The following is an 18776-nucleotide window of genomic DNA, read 5'->3' on the forward strand; positions in this document are numbered from 1 at the left end:
GCTTAGCACAAACCAGCGAACACCAAGGATGACAAACTAAATTATTAAACTGAGGGATCAAGTCTTAAATGACACAACCAACTTTAACATTCTTTCTGAAATATAGCAGTAAATGCATGCTCATATTGGGGGAGGAGTGATATAAAAGAGGAAACAGACTTGACAAATACAGAACATGGTTGCACTTACCTGTAACTAATGTTCTTCAAGTGTCTTCTGTGCAGGCACACATAAGACTGCCTCAGGGCAGGCCTGCTGCTGCAAAATTTTCTACAAACTTCCAGAATCTTACAGCTGAGTGCTCCCCCTCCCCTCAGCAAATCAGAGATACAGGCTCTGTTCCCACCCAAATGGTCACATGATGAGAGGCAGGGAAAGAAATCTTCCCTTGGTCTCCTTCCACCATTGTGGTGATTATGAATACTGAGTAAAGCCTACAGCATGAAGGAGGGAGGGATGTGTGCCTAAACAAAAGACACTCAATGAGCATCAGTTACAGCTAAGTGAAATCATATTTTCATTTTTGTATCTTCTGTGCAGTCAGTCCCACACGGGAGAATAGCAAGCTCACTTGCCACAGAGGTGAGTATGGGACAGTTCATGCAAGTGATTGTAACAACGCTTTCCCAACCACTGCCTCTCTCCTAGAATCTATGACAATGGAATACTGTTTGATAAACGTCAGTGATGAGGACCGAGTTGCAGCTCTGCAGATCTCCCTGACGTCTGGTTGCATCAAAAAGCTGCTATGAGGCTTGAGCTCTTGTTGAGTGTGCCTTTAGGAAAAACAGGCATTCCAACCTTGCTCTCGTTAGAGCATCTTAATCCCAGTTGTCATCCATCTAGACAGGGTGTAAGTATTCAAAAAAACCCCTGCCAAGGGACTTTGGTCTGATTTTCCATTCTCTGGCCCAGCTGTAAAGCACTGCCACTTTCCTTCATAGGATTTTCAGGTAGAGTTTTTGCAGGCAGAAAGCAAAACCCCCAGCACTCAGAGTATTGATTTATGGAGAAATTAACGTGTTGAGTTGTAGTATATTTACATTGTAGTGACAGAGAGGCTCCAGAAAAAGAAGGTCTTGTGCTGGGGGCAGATGTATTCTCCTGCCCTTAGAAAGAGTAAAAAATGTTGGGAACCGACCCTTGGCACTTACCGTGAGGGGTCCTTCTCCTAGGAGGACAGGAGGACATCTTGTGTGTTTCCCACCGTCCAATCAGGGAGGCAGGATTCAAAAAAATTCTTCCTCTTCCTGTGGCTGTGGGAACCACCCCTCAGTTCGGGTGACTCCAAGCAGCAGTATGGATATAATTGCATCTAGAAAACAAAAAACTTCTAACATACGTAACTAACTGTCTGCCGGCAACCATAGACTCAGGCCTAGTAAACCGGCCAGAAGAGGCAGATCCTAACAGGTGGAAACAGAAAACAAGCCAAACGGGCAACGAACAGCAGTGTAAGAGACTTCAGTTGAAGGTTGACAGAAGAAATAGAGTATAGGTTGCCCAAGGCAGGGCGATAGATGGGAGGGCAAGATGTCCTCCTGTCCTCCTAGGAGAAGGACCCCTCACGGTAAGTGCCAAGGGTTATTCTCCCTAGGAGGCGGAGGACATCTTGGGTGCTCCCAGAGCAGTGAGTTATTTAGAGTGGGGTCGCCCTACTCAGGTAGAACATGTTGAATGATACGTCTACCAAAGGCCGCATTCGCCGATGCGTAAGAATTCAGTTTGTAGTGTCGCACGAAAGTGGAGATAGAGGACCACGTAGCCGCCTTGCACACCTCCTCGACAGAGGCGTTCCTGTTGAAAGCTGCGTTGGTTGCTGCACTTCTGGTCGAGGTGCCACCACCTGTGACGTTATTGCCACCAGGAAGATCGTCTTCATGCACATCATCTTTAGGGGCACAGATATGAGTGGCTCGAAGGGCGGACCTGTCAGGGCTGACAGCACCGGGTTCAGTCTCCAAGTCGGAAAACGATGAGATTGTGGTGGAGAACTCAAGGAAGCCCCTCTAAGGAACCGTCGGATGTGCGTGTGAGACGACAGGCTTATGCCCTCCACCTGTTGAAGTACTGAGGACAGTGCTGCGATCTGCTGCCTGAGGGTAGCTGGTCTCAGGCCTGACTGCAGACCATCCTGAAGAAACTGAAGGACCTTAGGAACAGTAGGACGTAATGGGTCCACCTTCTTCCTCCGGCACCACCTGTGGAAGGCCTTCCAAGACATGTTATAGATCCGCGTGGTGGATTCCTTTCTAGATGCAAGTATGGTGCTAGCCACCTCGCTAGTATACCCTAGATCTAACAACGATCTCCTCTCAACCTCCAAGCGGTCAGCCCCAGCCATTCTGGACGAGGGTGCCACACAGGCCCCTGCAGTAGCATGTCCAGCCAGGTTGGTAGATGGAGTGGTTCCTCCATGGACATCTGTTGGATTGAAGAAAACCAGGGACGTCGAGGCCACCAGGGTGCAACCAAGATGACCTCGGCCCCCAGTGTCCTGATCTTTCTGAGTAATCTCGGGATGACTGGAATTGGAGGGAAGGCATACAGAAGGTCTTGTGGCCACGGGGATGTTAGTGCGTCTGTGGCCTCCGCCTGACTGTGGAAGTACCTTGTGAAGAATCGGGGAAGTTGGTGGTTTTGATGAGATGCGAATAGGTCCAGTGCTGGAGATCCAAAATGCTCCACTATCTTCAGGAACAGAGACTTGTTGAGAGACCACTCTCCCGCCTGGATGTGCTCCCGGCTGAGCCAGTCTGCCTTGACGTTGCATGTCCCCTTGATATGTTCCGCTCTTATTGACTTCAGGTGGCACTCCGCCCATCTGAACAGCTTCCCGGCCTCCCTGTGGAGGGAGCTGGACCTGGACCCCCCTTGATTGTTTAGGTAGGCTTTCGCTGCTATGTTGTCCGTTCGTATCAGGACATGCTGTCCTGATACTTGGCCTGGAAGTGAAGCAAGGCTAGTCGGATTGCTCGAAGCTCCAAGAGGTTCATTGGGAGGTTCGACTCTTTGGTAGTCCACCGACCCTGTGTGGGAGTCTCATTGAGGGTTGCCCCCAAACCCAAGAGGCTGGCATCCGAAAACAGCTGCAACTCTCCCTCTGCACAGAAGATTTTTCCCTGACGTAAGTTGCTGGCCTTGGTCCACCACATAAGGCTCTCCTTTACCCCCACGGGCAACGTCAGTGACATGGAGCGTCTCTCCATGATCTGTAGCTGATAGGGACGTAGGAACATCTGCAACTGCCTGGTGTGATGGCGGCCCCACTGTAAAGCTTCGAGGTTTGAAATTAGAAGGCCCATGAGTTTTGCCAGTGTCTGGAGCGTCGATGATGGCTCTTGAATTACCTGTCGTACAAGCGACACGGTCTTCAAGATCTTGGCTTCTGGAAGGAAGATGGATCTCAGGTTCATGTCGATTATCATGCCCAGGTGCTCCAGTCTCTGAGTCGGCCACAGGTGGCTCTTGACCGGATTGATTATGAAGCCGTGCTGCTGGAGGCAGTTGATGGTACTCTGGACGTCCTGCTCTGCATTCCTCCTCGACGAAGATCTTAGCAACAGGTCGTCGAGATACGGGTGAACGTGTATACCTCTCTGCCTGAGATGAGCGATCAGATTCACCAATACCTTGGTGAACACCCGTGGAGCCGTTGCAAGACCGAAAGGCAGGGCTCTGAACTGGTAGTGACGTCCGTTCACGCAGAAACGTAGGAATTTGCGATGGGCGGGTAGAATCGGGATATGAAGATAGGCCTCTGTTAGATCCAGTGAAGCCATGTAGTCCATGTGATTCAGGGCCTCTGTTATTGACTTGATGGACTCCATCCTGAAGTGGCGTAGCTTGATATTCCTGTTCAGAAATTTCAAGTCCAGGATTGCCCTCCAGTCCCCGTTCCTTTTGGGAACTGTGAAAAAGATAGAATAAACTCCTAGATATTTCTGCTTCGTAGGGACTTGTTCTATTGCAGCAATATCTAGAAGATGGCGTATAGCCTTGAGGGTGACCTCCCTCCGCCCTGGGTTCGAGCGAAGGGGGGAGATGAAGCGATCTGGAGGGGTGTGCCTGAACTGAGATACAATTTCTAGAGTCCAAGATTCCGCCTGCGACTCCGCCCAGGCCTGATGGAAGTGTAGCAGGCGGCCCCCTACTGGGATGTGCTCCCAGTCATGCCTTATTAGGCTTGGGGCCCCTCTCAAACTTGTCCGATCTCTCGGGCTGGTTTCTCTGGAATCTGGGGTTGGAGAAGCCTTTACGGAAATTTTGCTTGGGTTGACTCCAGGCTGCTTTTCTAAACTCTTGCTTGGGCTTGGGGGCGCTGGAGGAGGTCCGAAAGGAATTAGGCCCAAACCCTCGTCTGTCTGGACGTCTGAGGAACTTGGGCATGGCCTTCTTCTTGTCCCGTGTCTCCACTAGGACCTTTTCCAGGGCGTCTCCGAACAGCTTCTCTCCTTGGAAAGGGTAGCCTGAAACGATCGACTTTGAATGTATGTCAGCCGGCCAGGCCCTAAGCCATAGGCCCCTTCTTGCCACAGTGTTGGACGCCATCGCTCTAGCAGAGAAGGAAAGGGCATCCAGGGAAGCATCTGCTGAGAGTTCGGCCGCCCGCAGGAGTCTGCTGGTGCCCTCCAGGATCCTTTTATCTGCGTCTGGTAAAAGTTGTGTTACGACGCCTTATCCACACTATAGCTGCCCTAGAGACTATAGAGTTAGTGGCAGCAGCCTTGATGGCAAAGGCCGTGGCCTCGTGGCTCCTCTTCAGGGCCAGGTCAATTTTTCTGTCCCAGCTGTCCTGGACGGACCCTTGGCCATCCTCTGCTAGCAACCCATGGGACTGTAAAGCTGCCACCGGTGCATCCACCAGGGGCACCTGCAGCATATCATTGGCAAAGGTGGGCAGCTCATACAACTTCTTAATGGAGTTGGGAACCTGTCTGTTGGCGCTTGGTTTGGCCCACTCTGCTTTCAGCTGGCGTTCGAAAAATTCTGGGAAGGGGAAAGTCCTGTCAGAAGATCGGTACCTTGGAAAAAACTCTGAGTTCCCCTTGGATTTATTCTTGGGATTGGTCAGGGAATTGGGAGCCTCCTGTTCCTCAGGAGCCACCTGGAGGTCCAGAGTAGCCAGTACCTTGGACAGGAGAGGCTGGAACTCTTCCGTCCTGAAGAAACGTGAGGAGGGTTCTGGCACAGACGTAGCCTCTATCTCCTCATCCGATAGGAATTCACCCCCCTCCCGTTCGCCCTCTTCTGACTCCTCCGACTGATCCCCATACTGAGATCTCTCACCTTCCAGGGGATCACTGACTAAGTAACCCTTGGTGGCCCTAGAGTAGTGGTCTTGGACCCTGGGCCTCTTAGGTGATGGTGATCTGGAGGAGGGACATAGGCTAGAGGGTCTTGATCTCTTATGGGTGGCTGCTTCCACTGCAGCACCCATGGTCTGTCCTATTGACTCTAAAACTTCAACAAATAAGGAGGGTCCCATTATGGGTACGTTACCCAAGCCCGCCTGGGGCTGGTTGGTCCGTGCAGCTTCCTGGTGCGGTTGGGCTTCGTGGGGATCGAAGTCTCCCGCCTGGAGGGTGGCATCTGCTGGTCCCCATCTCTGGAGGCTGCCCAGCTGCTGGTCGCCGTCCTTACGCGCCTTCCTGCGCTTTTCGAAATGGCCGTCGGGGCCAGGTTGGCGTTCTGAGGAGGAAGCCTCCTCCCGCTGCCGACGACGACCAGCGCCGCCTGCGCTCGTTCTCCGCTCTTCTGCCCCTACAGGGCACGTTGCCGGCAGCCGTGGCAAGCCCCACGGTCATGCCGGCTCCGGAAGGCAGCCTTTCGGCCCCACGCAGTGCGCTGGGGGCCGAGTCGTCCATTAGGAAGGCATCCCTCGCTCTGCGTGCCATCAGCTGATCTTTGCGCCACGGCTTGAAAAACACAGCCCGGGCCGCCGGCGCGCTGCTCCTCTCCGTTGTGGGGGGAAAAGGCAAAGGAGGAAGGAAGGCTTATAGGAGGGATTGGAGAGGCAAGGAGGATGAGAAAGGACAGATACAGGTAAAAGAGAACAAAAGGGGAGGAAGAAATCTTACTTGGCTAAAGGAAAAAACAAACAAAAAGGATAGGAACCTATCCTAGCATATGCTCTCCCTGTCGAGGCAGGAAAGGAACTGAGGGGTGGTTCCCACAGCCACAGGAAGAGGAAGAATTTTTTGAATCCTGCCTCCCTGATTGGATGGTGGGAAACACCCAAGATGTCCTCCGCCTCCTAGGGAGAACATGTTCTTCTAGGCCAGAAAGGGGCAATGAGAATCACCATGGTGCTAGCTGTTATTAGTTTTAGCACTATGGAGTGGAAAAGGTGGAAAACATAATAAATCCATGAGATCATGCTAATTAGAATACATCCCCCAGGGAGCAGTTGTCCCTGGTTGCTCCAAGCAGTAAGTGTGACATTTTACGTTCTTTGTCAAGGCAAAAAGGTCAATGTGAGGGCAACCCCCAAGTTTGGAAAACTGGGAGTAAATATTTTGTGTCCAAGGATCACTTTTGTGTTGAAAATGGGTCCCCTTCAGCTGATCTGCAATCACATTGTTTTGCCTTGCCATGTGTATGATTCTGTTTCAAACTGCCCAGCCCCCAAAGAAGGGATCCCTCTGCATAACTTTAAAGGATCTGTTTAGATAGTACTTTGTTGCTATGTTGTCTGTGAGCAGCAGAAGGGTCTTTCTCTTGGTGACAACTGAAAGAGAAGCAAGGGCATATCTGACAGCTCTGAGTTCTAAAACACTAATATGGAGTCTGGATTCAGCTGGACTCCAATGACGATTAATGTATACTGAACTACATTGGGCTCCCCACCTGTTTAGAAAAGCATCTGTGAATAAGTGGAAATCTAGGGAGGGCCATGCTAAGGGTGCACCTTCTATGAAGTTGGAATCTAAGGACTACCAAGACAAGGATCTAACAACCCCTCTGGGAATAGAGAGGTTTCTCCATTGCAAGTTGGTCCTTATTTTAAAGTTTCTGAGAAAGCGATTTTGCAGAGGACACATATGAATCCTTGCATGTCAAATAATAGCTGTAGTAGAAGCTATCGAGCCTAAACACTTTTGAATATGGACAGCTTTGGAATTTTGAGGGAGAAAACCTCAATACTCATTTTTATATTGATCTGGCTCTATTCCCTGGGAAATATGCTCTGTGCAAGATCAGACTCTCACTTCAATGAAGTCAATTTCATCAGTAGGAACTAGAATGGATTTGGCGAAATTTATGAGGATCTCTAGCCAATCTAGGGTGCATATTGTTAAGGATATCTTGTCTGTCAATTGTGACTTTTCTGAACCAATAAGCATCCAGTTATCCAGGTACAGATAAATTGTGCAGCCTCTCAAGTACAAGTGCGCAACAATCACTGAGAAGCATTTTGTGAAGATCACTGGAGCTATGACCAAACCAAATGTCAATACTGCATACTGATAAGATTGGCCCCCAAACCTAAACCTCAAGAATTTCCTGCAGTCTTTGTGAATAGCAATAAAGTATGCATCTTTTAAATCTAAGACTGCAAATCAACATCCCTTGTCAATAAAGGAAAAGATGTCTTCTAATGTCAGCAATACAAAACTTGCAAATATTTAACTGTTTGTTAAGAACCCCAAGGTCTAAAATAGGTATTTTACCATCTCTCTTTTTCTCTATTAAAAAGTGGTTAGAGTAAAAATCGATCTGCTTGTCTGCAGGGGGAATGACTTGGACAGGTGCTATTCAAGGTGCTATTCAAGGAGATGTAGAATTTCTTGCTGCAGCAGCAAATCAGACAGTGATGCTCTAAGATTAAAGGTGATCCTATAAGAAGTGGCTTTGAATTCCAGAAAATATCCAAAAATCATTATGATCAAAACCTAAACAGCTTGTGTGATTGAACTCTAACAGTGTGAAAACTGGGTACACCTATCTGTAAGCTTATCAGTAAATAATGGTAAATTATCTAGTCATTGTGACCGCCCTTGGATGAGGGGTTCCAAGGAGACTGACCCTGGTGGCCTCTGTCTTGAGTCTGGCTTAGCCCATACCTTTTTTGTGATTTCTAATTTGGGGCTGGGTCAGACAAATACAGAATATTCATAATTGGGTTTTCCACCTTGACTCTGGTGGAGTGTACTCAATCTACAGTGTCTTAAACCATTCTAATAAGCTGTTCATAATATAGTTTGAAATCTTCTATAGACAACACAGGTGAAGGGTCCCCTATAGTATCATCAGGAGATGGGATGGATGTGCATTTGCAGCCATTTTCTGAATCTTGCTCTGGATGCGTCTTTGGGTCTGCATAGGAGCATATGGTGTCCTTGGCTGGTCTGTGAACTGTCAGACAATCTTAACCTTGGTGCAGGCTGAGTAAGTCAGGTGGGTGGCTACCAATAAGCAAAGGAGGATGGATCCCATTGGTTCCACGGAGACTTGAACCATGGAGGGAATTGCCCACAGTGTGATTGAGAGTTCCACTCAGACATCTGCAAAGTGTTGGTGTCAGAGAGTGAGACTGGCTCATGCCTCAAAGTCTTCTGACCCAAAATGATCAATTCAATGATGCCTTTGTTGGAAGTCTGACAATCCTTCAAGTCATGGAAGGGAAAATAGTATGTGGCTTTTGGAAGCGAGATGGGCTGTCTTCTGAGAACTGGTGTTGCCATGGTCTGTTGGGACTTCAATGTCAAATGGAGCATCATCTCCACAATGGGTGATCTCAAGGTGGAATGATCATGAGAGATGGCTTGTCCATCTAGGGTCAATGGCATGGATCAGTGGTTAGTTGGGTGACTTTGTGGTGGTGACATCAGTGGAGTTTGTCTTCAACATCAGGGGGTGTGCACTGTTAGCGTTGAGCCAAGTCTTGAGTTGGTACAATGGAGTCATGCAATTGATTAAGTCCTGTGCTTCAACTTCTTTGCTTTTTTTATTGGTGGCTCAGATGTAACCCTCGGTACTAGTATCACTTGCTCAGTAGCCAGCTGGGACTTTATGACTGGCACAGAGACCACTCTAGGAGTCCTGGCTCTCTTTTGAGGGGAATCCAATTTTTTAACCCCACCCCCCAAAAAAGTGCTCCCACAAAGCAGCCTTGAGACGAAGAGCACGTTATTTTTGTGCTTTTGGAGTGAAGAGGCTACAGTCCTTACACAAGACTGTATTGTGCCCTTCCTCCAATCACATGAAACTCTGGTTGTGGTCATCATTTTATGCCATTTTAATGCCACAATTGAGGCATTTCATAAAAAGTGCCATAGTAAATTGTTTGAAAATAATCTGAAGTCCAAATGCATATGATTTCCTCACAGAATTTTCCTGAGGGAACTGGACAAAGCTGTAGTAAGTCTTTTCTCCACAGTTGCAGAAAAAAGACTGAGGGAACGGTGCTCTTCCTGCCCCTCACCACATGACTTTTTGGGCAGGAACACAGCATGTTGCTCTAATGTGCCAAGGGGAGGGGGAGCACTCAGCTGTAATATTCTAGAAGCTTGTAGAAAACTAATTTGCTGCAGGCCTGCTCTGAGGCAGTCCCATGGGGGACTGCACAGAACTCATGAAGATGAATCCATATTTCCAAGTCCTTTAAATGTTTAAAATAGAGCATTCTTTAACCAATGGAACATAAAGTGATTATTATTTTAATGACAAGCACTCTGTTGTCATGTTCCAAAATACATTTGGTTTAGGTGTGTTTAATATTCAGATTCAATACAATATGTTCAGATATAATTCAATCCAATCCATATATTTTATCTGCCATTTTTTTTTTTACGAAATGGGGAAATATTTTTATTGCTCGCTCTTCTTATAACCAGACACACATTTTAAAGGAGCATACAACTATACAGGGCTGTTATTAAATCACAGTATTTTTAAACCAACTGCTATTTGAAATGTTTTCATACAAACACACAAAAAACCAGGGAAAATAAACTTAATCAACTGGTTTCTTGGCACATACTGCATATTGTAGTCTAACTAGCAGGGCTGTTTTTCTAGCAGAAGCTCCTCTGCATATTAGGCCATGCCCCTCTGATGTAGCCAGTCTTCCAAGAGCTTAGAGGGCTCTTAGTACAGGGCTTACTGTAAGCTTCAGGGAGGCATGGCCTAATATGCAGAGAAGCTCCTGCTAGAAAAACAGCCCTGCTAACTAGCATTACTGAGACAGGGTGGGATAAACCACCCTGGGCCCCTATGAAGAAAAAACTCAGAGCAGAGGTATTTTAATGCATTAATTAAATGAACATATTTAATACATGATTGAAAGACATCTAAAGAAATGCAGACTGCTCGAAAGAAATATTAATGGGGGAAAATAGAAATGGCACTGCCCAAATATATTTTCATGTGCTTCCAAGTTAGGAAAGATGACAAAGGATGTTTCTGGTGAATATACCTTGGTTATGGGTCAAAGAAATACAAAAGGATCCTACAGTGCATGTTAACATCAAATTGAAAAAGGAGGAAGAAATAAGGGTGTTTAAAAATATTATTTGATCAACAAATACCTCTACCTACTGATGGACGGCCAGCTGACCCACGCCCCGGAAAATCTAGATCGGGCATTACATGCCGTGGCTGAGTGGCTCAGACTGAGCGGGCTGAAGCTTAATCCCGCGAAGACAGAGGTCCTTTGCCTGGGTCGACGCGGCCCGGGAAGGGGAATCCCCCTACCAGCCTTTGACGGTGCGCCCCTGGTAGCGGCGGACAGGGTCAAGAGCTTGGGGGTGTTATTGGAGCCGTCCTTAAAGATGGAGCTCAGATAGCAGCCGCTGCCAAGTTCGCGTTTTTTCACCTTAGGCGGGCAAGGCAGTTGGCCCCCTTCCTGGAGCGCGACGACCTAGCAACAGTGATCCATGCTACGGTCACCTCGAGGTTGGACTACTGTAATGCCCTCTACATGGGGCTGCCGCTGTCACGAACTCGGAAATTGCAGCTGGTGCAGAACGCCGCGGCCCGGCTGTTACTGGGTCTCCCAAAGTGGGGACACATTCAGCCGGGTCTCCGGACCCTGCACTGGCTTCCAGTGATATACCGAGTCCGGTACAAGGTGCTGGTTATCACCTTTAAAGCCCTATATGGCTTGGGACCTGTCTACCTGAAGGACCGTCTTTTCCCGCATGTACCCCAGAGAGTACTGAGGTCGGGAACACAAAATCTCCTTACTGTCCCTGGGCCGAAAGAAGCCCGCTTGAAATCCACCAGAGAAAGGGCTTTCTCTGTTATGGCCCCTACATGGTGAAATCAGTTGCCGGAAGAGGTGAGGGCCCTGCGGGACCTTGTTCAGTTCCGCAGGGCCTGTAAGACGACCCTCTTCCGGCTAGCCCATACCTAGCTTGAGAATTTAACACAACTTGCCAGATTTCTTTTTTTATATATATATTCTGAATATTTATTAATATTTATGGTTTTATCTGTTTTAAATCGTCATTCCCTTATATGTTTAAATATTGTTAATTTTATGTGGGATCTATTGTTGGAAGCCGCCCTGAGCCACTCGTGGGAAGGGCGGGATATACATTCTAAATAAATAAATAAATAAATAAAAGGAAAAACTTAAATAACACAATCTGATGACCCTTCAGTTACCCAAACATGTTTTCAGAAAGTGGTATTGCCATGGCTTTTTTTAGCAGAAATGTGCAGAAATGCAGTTCTGGCTGGCTTGTAAACAGGGTGTGTGGCCTAATATGCAAGTAAGCTTCTGATGGGCCTTTTTACAAAAAGCCCCATGCTAAATAATGACATCAGGGGGTGTGGCCTAATACAAAAATATGTTCCTGCTGGGCTTTTTCTACCAAAAAGGCCCTGGGTATAGCTAAACACAAATTGTCATGCATATGTATGGAATGTATTTGGAACAATTTATTGAACTAAAAACTGGCAACTTGAATTGGTAAGGAAGGTATTTCAGCCTTGATTTCCAAAGATAGTAAAGAACTGGTAATGCAGAAGTGAAAGGTCAGGAAGGTGAAAGCAATCATGACACAATAAAGAAGAGACTAGTAAATAATGAAAGACAATGGGCTTTTAAAAAACTTGGCATAGGAGGGACACCAAAGGGAAAAGAGATGGACAGTTGGCTTTCCTAAAAACACTACCTGAAACACAGAACATTAACAGTAAAAGGAACTTAATAGAAAACCAAACTGGGTCAAATCAAAAGAGCATGATGAAATAAAGCTGAGCATTAAATACAATTTTAACAGTGTATATCCTATCACACTCTACAGCAGAACAAGTTTATTTTATTCTCTAGCTGAACACAGTAATCAGATTCAAGTATGTCAGAGGTAAATTCCTCAGAGCCTTAAAGAGAAGGAACTAACCAGACTACAGCAGGAGTGGCCAACAGTAGCTCTCCAGATATTTTTTGCCTACAACTTCCATCAGCCCCAGCCATTGGCCATGCTGGCTGGGGCTGATGGGAGTTGTAGGCAAAAAACATCTGGAGAGCTACCGTTGGCCACCCCTGGACTACAGCATAGGTATGTAAATTGAATAAAACGACATCATTATTCCCTATATCAAACATATTCAGTTATCTGAAGGCCTTTACAGCTGAATGCTCTTTCCATAGCCAAAGCAGCCAGCAAAATCCTTGTTGAAACCATCTTTCATACATGAAAAGTAGAAAAAGGCAGCTGTCATCCAAGGAAAAAAAGGACAAAAATAAAACCTGTAAAATAAGAAAGTTTTTAAACCCTCACACTATAAGGAGTGATGTCCCATTAACAAATGCATGTCACAGATCTATGGTATATTTTTGTATCTATTCTTTTCACAATCATGTACGATAAGGCCTTGACAATTTTTCTTGGGCACTAGAAGGCAGTCCCAAACGTTAGGAACCAAAATTATTTTTCAGACTTCAGGACTTTGCATTTTAGTGACCATATTTTCTAATTATTTCTACCACAAAACCTAATCATAACCTCTTCACAGTTTCTTGTTACCTTATAAAGCTATGCCCAAAATATTGTGGCGGATAGATGCAGAGGTAACTCTGCTTGTCACCACAATAAAAATAAACAGGTTGCTTACCTGTAACTGATGATCTTCGAGTGGTCATCTGTGCAGTCAGACACATGGGTACTGTGCTCACACATGAACCCTACCCTTGGAGACTCCAATAGCTAGCCTCAGGCTTTTTTGGTGCTTTCCCTCTAGGCAGGCAGCTACGGAGCATGACTGGAGTTAGGGGAAAGCGTCCCGCCCACTAAGTTTCTTCCAGTCACTACTGACAAGTCCAACTATCAAAGAACAGGAGGGGAAGAGCCAACAGTGGGGAAGGTTGTGTGTGTGTGTGACTGCACAGACAACCACACAAAGATCTTCAGTTACAAATAAGCAACTTGTTTATTTTCACTGTGGTCTCTGTGCAGTCCCACACATGGTGATTAGACAACTGTAATAAAAGGATGAAGGGTACTGGCAAGAAAAAAAACCACCCCATTAAGTCAGTGGCCCCCCAACCTTTTTGGCACCAGGGACCAGTTTTGTAGAAGGCAATTTTTTCACGGACTGGTGGGTGTGGGGGTGCTAGGGTTTTTACTGCCCCAGGCTGCCCACACCCCATCCCTGGCCCCCCATGAAGGGGCTTTAAATGAGGAGTGAGCAAAGGTCTCTGCCTCACTCCGCGGCCCCAGGGCTGGCCACCCATTAGGCAAACTAGGCCTCCCCCCCAGCCCGGCCCCCTAGGCAAATACCTGTTTGCTTCCCCAGCCTCCTCCTCCCCCTGTTCTTTACAGTTTTAAGGCCCAGGAAGGGGTGGTGAAGCGCCACATTCCCGGGCTCTTTAAAGGCCAACCCCCCCCAACCAATCAGCTGATCAGCAGGAAAAAACGCACCAAAGGCTGGGCTCCTATGCCCCTCTGGTGCAGTCATGATCAGCGCTGGGGGCAGCAGCGGCGAGTGACCCACTGAAAAAGCGGCAGCACCCTTGCCTCCTACCCACTAGAAACTGAAGCTAGTGGCTCAAACAGTGGTTGTAGAAGATGAGCTAAGCCTAGAGACAGACTCCTGAGGGAACCACTGGCCAAACAGGAGGGTGCAAATGCAAAAACCCTTTCAAGAGGTAGTGAGAAAAAATAGTTCTTCCATCAACAGGGATGTAAAAAGCAGAGATGGCATAAAGGTGAACTTTTAAAGAAGAAAAAACGAGTCCTGAATCTTGAAGAGATAAAAGGTAAGTCAAAACTTCAGGTAGAGAAGTGGATTCAGGCACTAGCTGACAATCTGCTGCATATGTAGAAAAATGTTTCCACTTTAAAAGGTATAAATGATGGGCAGAAGATTTCCTGGCATTCAGAATGACATGCTGAACAGTAGGTGAGAGGGTTAGGCTGTGATCCTCCAAGCTGTGAGGTGCAGCACAGCTGGGCTGTGATGGAAACTTTCCCATGCTGTTGGGAGAGAAGGTCCACTGCAGGTGAAAGTTGACAATAAGTAATGTGAGACACCTGAAGATGTCTAGTGAACCACAGCTGCCTCAGGCCCTATGGAGTCACAAGAATGCAGTTTGTAAGATCTTGCACCACCTTTTGGAGAGTCCAGATGATCAGAAAAGACGGCAGAAATAGATAATGCAAGGATCCTGACCACTTGTGAAGAAAGGCATCCCCTGGAGACCGAGGCATCCAGGGGGCCTCAGGTGTAGAATATGGGGCATTTGGCATTGTCCTTGGGAACAAACACATCTATGACAGGATGGTCAAATGATTTAAGACTGGTAGGAGATACTGAACATTCAACAACCATTTATGATCATCAGCAGGAGACTGGCTTAGGGAATCCGCCCAGATGTCCTGTATCCCTGGGAGGTGCACTGCTGTCAAATGAATTTGGTGGTCAATACACCAGTTCCATAGCAAAATCATCCTGTTGCAAAGTCACACAGAAACTGTTCCACCCTGCTTGTTTCTACAGAAGACTGCCACTATATTATCCATGGTGACTTGTACATGAAGACCTCATAGCAACTGAAGGAACAACCAGAGGGCACAATGCACTGCTATCAACTCCAGGCAACTGATAGGTAGGTTGTTTTCTGCAGCTGTCCATTGGCCTTGTGCAGTCAACATTCCAAAGTGGGCTCCCTAACCCCACTTGGAGGCATCTGTGGTGACAATAGCTGTAGTTAACAGTAGGTGGAAATGCATTCACACAGGAAAGTTGGATTCTACAGTCCACCAATGAAGTGTTGATAAAATGGTGTCTGGAACTGCGATTGTGGTTGACTGATGCTGCCAGTGCGGGTGGAAGGCCCAAACAAACCACAGATGCAATGGACATGTGTAACTGAGCAAAACGAAGAACCAAGGTCATGGTGGCCAATAACTCCATCATGCACTGAATAATCAATGCTGGCTGCTTTGGAGAAATGCAAATGACAGATGCTAATGTTCGTATGTGAAGACTGCAATCTAGAGAAAGATACGCCATGTGTCGTGTTGTGCACAGGCGAGCACCTATAAACTGGAAAGCTTTGAATTCACCCAGCGTCAACAGATCCCTTTGGAGTACCTCACAATCCTCCCTGGTTCTCACCATCCTGAACAATTTAGTGTCATCCGCAAACTTAGCCACTTCACTGCTTACTCCCAACTCCAAATCATTAAATGAACAAGTTAAAAAGCATCGGACCCAGTACTGAGCCCTGCAGTACCCCACTGCTTACCACCCTCCACTGCGAAAATTGCCCATTTACACTCACTCTCCGTTTCCTATTAATTAGCCAGTTTTTGATCCACAAGTGGACGAGCGCAGCCCTCAGACAGCGAGGCATTTCAATCTTCCCTTACAGCAATGGCTGGCTAATAGTATCTCAGTCTCCAGAACAGCTTCGATCAGACATTTCCACCACTCTGACTCTTCTAACATTTCTAGGTCTGTGTGTCAATCTTTCCAAGTTGAAATTAACTCCCACCCGAGACACAAAGTGAAAGGCTTAATGCCTGCTTTGCCTCAGTTTTTTCCCCTTGAAGAAGAGAATAGGCTCATTTTGAGATGGCAGTAAGCAAGGTTTGGCATCTGGGCTGCTGGTTGACATGGACAGAGAAGTAGTTGAGAATAACCTGACTGCACTGAATGAGTACAAATCTCCCAGGCCAGATGGTATGCACCTGAGTGCTCAAAGAACTTTCTAGAGACCTGGCAGAGCCTTTGTCCATCATCTTCCAGAACTCTTGGAGGACAGGAAATGTGCCACAAAACTGAAGGAGGGCACGTTACCTCAATTTTCAAAAAAGGGAGGAGGAAGAGGAAGAGGAGGAAGAAGAGGAGGAGGACGACGAAGAATAATAATTGCAGATTTATACCCTGTCCTTTTACCTGAATCACAGACTCAGAGCGGCTTACAATCTCTCATATCCTTTACCCCCGCATCAGACACCCTGTGAGGGAGGTGGGGCTGAGAGGGCTCTCACAGCAGCTGCCCTTTCAAAGACAACCTCTGCCAGAGCTATGGCTGACCCAAGGCCATTCCAGTAAGTGCACGTGGAAGAGTGGGGAATCAAGCCCGGTTCTCCCAGATAAGAATCCACGCACTTAACCACTACAGCAAACTGGCTCTCTTGGATACTGGATACTGGAGCAGATTTTAAAGGGATCAATCTGTGAACACCTGAAGGACAACTTGGTGATCCAAGTAAGTCATCACGGATTTGTTCCCAACAGGTCCTGTCAGACCAACATGCCTCCCACAAATCCTCCCTGAGGGTTCATGCAGATTCTGAAGACATTTAAATGCCATTACAGCAGACCACTGGCCCCCTAGCCCGACCCAAGTGAGTTCCAAAAGCATTTAAATGGCTTTAGAGCTTACTTGCAGGTCAGGGCAGCCCTACCAGAAGTGAACTCCAAAGGATCTGAACACTTTCAGAGGGTTGAGCTGGCCCAAATGAACTCCGAAGGCCTTTATACGCCTTCAGAGTTTGCTCTGAGAGCTCAGTCCACTTGGGTGGCCTGACTGGACTGAGTTCCAAAAGCAACCTCAGAAGGCTTTTATAGGTCTTATATGCCCTTATATGGCCTGCCCATAGAGGGTATATAAATCTTATTAAAAGTCTTCAGAGCTCTGAGAGCTCAGTCAAGTTGGGTCACTGTAAAAGGCCTGTAAAGGCTTTTGGAGCTCACTCACGGAGCTCAGTTGGGCTGGCCTGACGGCTCTAAAAGCATTTAAATGCTTTTGGCATTTAAATGGCTTTGGATCTCACTGGGGATGCGCCAGATTCCCAAACTGAACAAAGCATGAACTGGTTCGTCTAATGGAGGTGTTCACTGGAGGTTTGGAGTTTGTGTTCATGAAAAGCCTGAACCACGAACCTCCAACAAACCTCCATTTCCCAGTTTGTGCCCATCCCTAGTTTAAATTAAGGGCAGGAAGGTACTGGCTGGATATCAGGAAGAACATTTTTACAGAAGAGTTGTTCAACAGTGAAATCAACTACCTAGGGAGGTGGTGAGCACTCCTTCACTGTCAGTCTTTAAGCAGCAGCTGGACAAACATTTGTCAGAGATGCTCTAGGCCTGGGGTAACCAAATATGCTTAAAATAAGAGCCAAACAAAACAAACATCAGATGTTTGAGAGCTGTAAGACATAAGTATTACACACCCATCTTTATTAAAACTCTTAATTTATTTGAACAGAAAGATAAAATACATATGTATGAACTTTACAACACAACCATGCTAGACGGAGACTTTTAAAAAAAACAAAAGTCGTGAACAACACTCCCCACAAGACAAACACAGCGAAAGATTGGAGAATTCTTTTTTGGCAACTCTGGGAGAAGGAAACACACATGTATTCATATAAATCACTGACCACTCTTTGAATCATTATGCATCTCTCTTTGCCTTGACACCAAGATGAGTAAATACAGCTCCTACAAGAGCTATGAAATTAAGCGGTAATCCTGTGCAGCCCTCTTTAATTCCGTCCCTCTTCCCAGCAGCTCCAGGTCTCCAGGTGACCTCTGTAGTGGAGAAGAGCTTGTAAGTCTGCCTATTTCCTCCTCCTTCCCCACTTCACACGTGGTTGAAATAGTTGCCTACCTATGAGTCAGCACTCCAAGGCTGACTGAGGCCCTGATGCTAAGCACGCTTACTTGAGAGTAAGCCTGCATTAAGTTCCTCCTTGACCTCCAGATACCACACAGCATGAGTGAAAAAGCCTCATGTGACTACCGAGCCGCAGTTTGGCCACCTGTGCTCTAAGCTGATTGCATTGAGGAGTTGGACTAGATGGCCTATATTGCCCCTTACAACTCTGAAATTCTATTATTCTATATGTAGAACTACAAATTAAACAAAATTAACATTAAAAGATAAAATGTAAGATTAAAAATTGAGTTACAGTCCAATTAATGCTTGTTTTATGGTATTATTTTAACTCTATTTGATTTTACTGTTGTAAGCCGCCCTGAGCCTGCTATAAATCCAAAAATTAAATTAAATTAAACTAGAAATAGCACACTGCTGAAAATATCAAGGGCCACAATGAAATTTCAAGGTGTCATGATTACCAGGCACCTGGGACCTCTGGAGTCCTTGTATATGATGTGTAAATTTTGTAACAGATTAAACAGCCAGGCTGATAGTGTATTCCCTCCCGCCCCCAATCTATCAAGAGGCAGATACAGGACTTGTGTGTGTGTGCGTGCACACAGTACCAGGCTATTCCCAGTGTTACAAAACATGTGTTCGCAAGCATGTGCTTGTCAGTTCCTTACGGGAATATTATTACAAT

At 46.6% G+C, this 18776-nt stretch overlaps 1 protein-coding gene across 1 annotated transcript in view; it reads right to left on the minus strand.

Annotated features, from left to right (window-relative positions):
* The window catches only part of LOC132591035 (probable JmjC domain-containing histone demethylation protein 2C), a 211493-nt gene that overhangs the window by 96216 nt on the left and 96501 nt on the right, over positions 1–18776 (minus strand). The window lies entirely within an intron of this gene.

This window comes from Heteronotia binoei, unplaced genomic scaffold, assembly GCF_032191835.1.
Source record: "Heteronotia binoei isolate CCM8104 ecotype False Entrance Well unplaced genomic scaffold, APGP_CSIRO_Hbin_v1 ptg001331l, whole genome shotgun sequence".
In the NCBI taxonomy this organism is placed as follows: Eukaryota; Metazoa; Chordata; class Lepidosauria; order Squamata; family Gekkonidae; genus Heteronotia; species Heteronotia binoei.